Source organism: Coregonus lavaretus (assembly GCF_964263955.1).
Source record: "Coregonus lavaretus genome assembly, chromosome: 4".
Classification (NCBI taxonomy): Eukaryota; Metazoa; Chordata; class Actinopteri; order Salmoniformes; family Salmonidae; genus Coregonus; species Coregonus lavaretus.
In genome coordinates, this window is record NC_139991.1 from 16945551 (window position 1) to 16951633 (window position 6083).

The 6083-nt window shown below is 41.9% G+C and overlaps 1 protein-coding gene across 2 annotated transcripts in view; it reads right to left on the reverse strand.

The window, feature by feature from the left end:
• LOC311127278 (coiled-coil domain-containing protein 102A-like) overlaps window positions 1-5784 on the reverse strand; it is a 78809-nt gene extending 73025 nt beyond the window's left edge. For both annotated transcript variants that reach the window (XM_084159085.1, XM_084159086.1), the window contains exon 1: window positions 5649-5784. The gene's annotated coding sequence lies outside the window, so the exon portion shown is untranslated. The remainder of the gene's footprint in view (window positions 1-5648) is intronic.
• Window positions 5785-6083: the final 299 nt, after the last annotated feature.

A 6083-nucleotide genomic window follows, 5' to 3' on the forward strand; every position in this document is an offset into this window, starting at 1 on the left:
GTTGGTGGTGGGATGTGTTGGCAGTCCCCCACATCACAACAAAGCCCATTCAATCAGTGTCGTCAGACTACCTGTGGGTATTTCTGTGTAACTGGCTTTGAGATCAACCAATCCACTGCACAGCAATCTGAGGAGGCTTCAGAGACCTTCATGTGATTGCACCTATAGGAATATAGTCCTCCCTCACATCACTATGAAAGGCAGAACTGACGCCAGCCCAAAATAAATCCCTCTCATGGTCTTCTCATCAACACACACAGAGGAAACAGGGCGACAATAAAAGAAGGCATACCAGCATTTATGAGCTCATATTATATCAATCATTTTTGGCTACATCGGCGCCAAATTTTGTCTGGTCAAGGCTGATGGCAGTCTTGGCCTCCACCAATGAAAAGTTAAAGAAAGGAAATTACATTTCAATAAATTATCCAGAAACACAGATTGCCTATGACTTGTTTTACTTCAGTGCTTTTATTAGCCTATAACAGACATGTACCTACATTTGGTTTGCATGACACACTTGTGTCTTTAATACACACCAAACACACTCATAAATACACAGCGCCCAATGGAATCTGGGCTGCATTACATTAGGGAGAGCAGACCTAGGTTCTTTAATGTAGCCGAGGCCTGGTCCTCCTCACCATTCGTTCCACTGACGGAACAAACCAGGGCTGATGTCTGCGCTCTGTGGACGTAAATAGGGGCCTCTTTCTCTAATAATGAAGCACATAGCATGCCACAGTCCCTCTCAACCTAAAGCCACTAGAAGCTGCTTCTAGTGCATCTGGCAGACTGCTTAGAGAAGCACAGACCGTCCAATGATGTCAGTCTGTTTGTCCCACCCAAAAGGCTACAGGGTGACTTACGGTCACTCCCTGGAGAGAGGGCAGCCAAACTTGTTTCCAGGTTGGAAGGAGAGGGAAGGGAAGAGGGGGTTTGTCAGTGGTGGTCAGTCAACTCCCCAACTCTGCTGTCTGCTCCACCCACATCTCCTTCCTGTGGTCTCTGGACAACAACATAACAATCTCTGAAAACAACGTTAAAGTCACTCTCTCACAACACACACTCTAGAATTAAACAGAAAGTTGCTTTAACGACTGCAACCACAGCAAGATTGCCCGATAGTGATGCCCCATTGACAGACAAGACCAAAGGCATTCCATGCCTTGCTCAAATGTAACATTACTGCCAAACAGTAATTACATTGTCTTATATAAAGCTAAAGTTAGATATTCTGTCACATTCACATGGAAAGACTTGCAGACAGTATTGAATTCACATCAATAGCCACTGAATCAGAGCTATTTCTAAACTGATGTGATGCTCTATTCTTTTTAATGCTTAAACTCAGAAAGGAGCAATATTAGCAAGGGTAGCCATTGCAACAATCCACTACTCTCTGTAACAGCTGGCGTTATGTCATCAAAACGTTCAAAGGAGCCATGTGCCCCTGAGGCCATATTCATGGCAAGCAAGGTCATTCTTCCACTTTGTTCCAGTGAAATATGCAGTATCCGAGGGTGTCTTAGGGGGATTTGGGATACGCAAAAAACACATTCCTAATTCACACATGCGTACAATACACACTTGTACATGTGTGAAATAGGACAAATATATTACTATGCAAAGGCCAGCAAATTCCTCCTAGATCATCTCATCATTGATAACGAGTATTTTCTTCTCTCCGTTCTCCCAGGTTTGGCCTGCTAGGACAGACTGGACTGACTGGACAGCCAACAACAAATTACGCAAACCAACCCTAACTGTCTCAAGATATCAAGTAAAATAGTAATGGATGCTGGTTTTGGAAACATGGTCCTCTACATACAAGATAAGATCAACATTTGTGTGACTGTGCCATACTGAACAGTATGCAGACCTCTGGATGTCAGCCATATCAACCATCACAGTGGTGTGTCACAAGTGAGCTCTGCAGAAGGCTGATAATTCAATTGAGCGATTAGGACACCAACAAGCAAACTAAAACTGGCTGATGGTGAATGATGGTAGATGACACACCCCCTTCAACATGCATACTGAAAACAGACCAAACTCATCTAGTCTCCTCTTCTTATCTTTGGTTGGCGCGAAAAAACAAATATGGCGGCGCGCACAAACTACCCATCGTCGGATTACTTTAGATTTATAGAGAGTTTTTTACTCAATTATTTTGATCAATTGTGAGCTCATCCGTGGTGTGATGAATTGTAAATAGTAATTATTATTAGCTAATTCATATTATGGTTTCTGTCAGCCGAGAGTTAGCTAAATATGACCGCTTGTGTTAGATCAATCTTTCCTCAGTTAGCGCTAGGACTAATGTAGCCCACATTTTACGGTTTGGATGATTGTGTTATGATGTCACTACTTCTGTGAATGTCTGAACATTGCATCCAAAAATAAACTGGTCACATTCAGGATATAATGTTATAAGAACTATGTTCATGCAACAACAAAAAATTGGGGGAAAAAATGACTGTTGCGTCAATCGAAACTGGAAGTTCTAAATAACCGTTCTAATCACACCAGTTTGAGCGTACGCTGCAGGGACCACTGTAGAATGATCACACACGTGTGCTTCTGGATCAGTCATTAAGCTAAGCCACAGACTGTATACCCATCCTATGACTGATGATTTGACAATAATTGAAGCATGGTCATGGGGCTGAGACAGCACTGCAATAGGAGCTTCTAGACATCAATCTGTCATAGGGTCTCTGTCCCTGACCATGAACTTACCAGCGCAGAGCTGATAGAGGAAATGGCTCCTTAAACATGTATTAACGGTCATTACTTATTGTACCCAGTGCCACAGAGGTCTACTGATGTCAGCTCTGATTCTTCACTTGTTTTTCTTCTGGACATGTCTTCCAGTCAGGAATAAATAACAATATTTATGTCAGTCAAATAACTGGATTAGAGAGGGAGAGGGTAGAGGGGGGAAGAGAGAGAGAGAGAGAGAGAGAGAGAGAGAGAGAGAGAGAGAGAGAGAGAGAGAGAGAGAGAGAGAGAGAGAGAGAGAGAGAGAGAGAGAGAGAGAGAGAGAGAGAGAGAGAGAGAGAGAGAGAGAGAGAGAGAGAGCAAGGGGAATGGAGAAGGGGGTTTGAGGGGAGAGCAAACACTATGAGAGGGTAAAGAGCTTGGTGTGGAGGAATGGAATGCATTTAGCGAGGATGATTGTAGGTACACTGTCAATTTGGCATGCAGACTACATACCAATTGCTCTTGATTGCACCAAAATAAACACAGTATAGCCTCCAGTATTTATCCTGGACATTCACTAAAAGAGTAGCTGTGCTACACTTAAACCACCAGTACTCTATGCGCCATTGTTATATTCTGACATTGTTTATGTAAGTGTTGAGAGGGGTGGAGAGGTATTGGAGGATGTTGATATTCCACACAGGAAGTAAGACAAAGGAGAAGTATTTTCAAAGCCAAAGGCATAGTCTACTCTACATGTAGCGTAGAGTCTTTGGGTTTTTAGAAAGGCGGTACATCAATCCTGTGTAGTATTATTGTTATTACACACACACAGACAGATTCAGAATGTCAGTTCACAGACACACAGTCTGCTGCATGTGGCACGCAAGCAGATGGGTCTGTGCCATCCTAAAAATGTGGTGTTGCCATGACAACCACACACGGTGGCGTTGTCCATCTGTATGTGTGTGTGTGTGCGTTTGTGAGAAGAAGTCTATTAGAGATGTGAATTATCTCAGTATTTGGGTCTGTCTGTTTAGCTGACCCATGCATCAGGTAGCCATTAAGAAGCTTACCAAAGCAAGCCCAGTTAGTGTTTGGACATTCATTCAGGGGGTTATGTGCCTGAATTTGGGGAGTAAGGTTGTAAAGAAAAGATCAGTTGGACTCATCCCCATCATCCTCATTCTTGTCATCTTCATCAACAGTCATCCAGTAGGTAGGCAGACTACAGCAGGCTAAACAGGGACATCACAGGAGTGGACTATAGCCAGCGTGGCCAGGGTTTCAGTGAGCATGCCTCACTCAGCCCCAAGCCTGGTTAGTCAGGACAGGAGCATTGAGAAAAGAAGCGGAATAAAGGCGAGGAGGAGAGACATTTTTTTTTGGAGGAGAAAGGGGAACATGTTGAGAGTTATAGGGCCGGCTGTCCTATAAATCAATTTTCACTTTTCCACAAGATTTGATTTAACTGCTCTCTATTGTAACTATTTTTTAAACGGAAACCAATATTCAAAGATGACAGTGAATAACCAAGAGGAACCTCCCATTATAATTTAGAATGGTGGGATTTATCGTGGAAGAATATTTGCTGTGGCCTTGGAGTTGCTATTACAAATGTGGAAAATGTGAGAGTGACCTGGGCTTAGTGAAACTTTTCTGACCACACATTAACACGGTTTTGAAGTGGAAGACCAGGGGTGTTTTTTTTTAAAGCTGGGTGTAAAGGCAGATGGCCCAGACCCAGCCTGGAGGAAAAAATATGTTATGTTTTTTTAAAACCTGAAGGCTATGTCTATTCAATCAGAACCAATCAGTATGTTTGGGAAGGGGAAAGGAGATGAGGGAACGACAGCTGAGCTGGATGAAAGAGAGAGGAAGAGTGATACAAGGAGATAGAGAGTGGAATAGGGTTAACTTGAGCATAAACCATAATAAGCATGTCCCATTGATTCAATGTCACTTTTACAATATTATGGAAAATATAACAACAAAAACCATGTAATGCAGTACCCTAAAATAAGATTTTACAGAATAATAGGCTATAGAGCTGGCATCATCTTCTGGGAAACACCCATTCATTACAAACAAGAAACGTTCAAACGAAGGGAAAGGTTGCATGCAAGCCATGTAACAATGGAATTTCCAATAAAGTAGGCCTATACAAAAAAATGTGTATTTAGAAAAAGATCATGCAGAGATTTCCAGTCCTGTAGAACTAACTAACTTCCATGCTGATTTTAACACAGTAGAGCTAGTGCTGTGACAACAATGATGGCACAATACTTTCAGCAGATGGATTCCCCAAGAATGATGCCACTGAATGTAAAAAATATGTCATCCACTAACCTATGTTATTCGGTGTCATTCAACGGTCTCCTTCAACAGTCCTCTAAAATTGTCGTAGCAAATACTGTAGTGTAACATGATTGTTTCTTCAATAAGAGGTACAGTATCAATCAAACTTGTGAACTTCGCACTTTGTTGTGAGATTGTAACACACGCGCCTCGTTATAAACGAGTTATAAGTGCGCCATTGCAGTTCATAAGCAATGCCATTTCACAGGGGAAATGTCGGTCAACTCAAACAGAGAATAATTAACTCCTGACAGCTACAACACTACTAGCAAGCTAGGTGGAGTGAAGAAAAAATAATTCCATTATATCAACTTCATGGTGTGGTAATTCTGTAGTAAAATCAAGCAACAATGTTTCAACATTGTCAAGTTAGTCAACATACAGACAAACGTCTGTATTATATTTATTCACGAATATTGAATAATCTCCATGCACACACAAGGACAGAAAGGGATCAGACTGGGCTTTCCTGCATGGATTCTGCCGTGTTGTCTGTCATTTGACACCCCAGTGTTGCAAGCAAGCTGTGGCTTTCAAGTGAAACTAGCTGTCCACTGCAGACTAAAATACATATATGCACATACCTTTATAATCGCACAATTCCAGTTTACTCTAAATGCCACTTGATGCGATATTTGTTGAGTAGCAGTCGCTATTCTCTCTTCGATAGTCTTCCCGTCATTTTTCCTAAAGGAATTTTTCCTTGGGAATTGGAGGTGTGGCTAGCGGAGCGGGGAAGCGAAAAAGGGTGGGACTTGGAGATGAGGGCGGCACCAAAGACGGCGCTTTGAAACCTTCCATCCAGCCTACTGACAGTTTGAGAAATTGTTGAAAAGGCCAATCCCTTGTAGTATGGAAGTATGGGAAGAATAGCCTTGATTATAAAATCATATCCATGGTTAAATAAACAGCCAGTGTAAGTAACTGTAACTCTTTTTACTGAATTCCAAATGTCTATTACATATCAAAGAAAACAATGTAGATTAAAAGTGTTTTTCTCTCAACATTTTAAGGAAGAG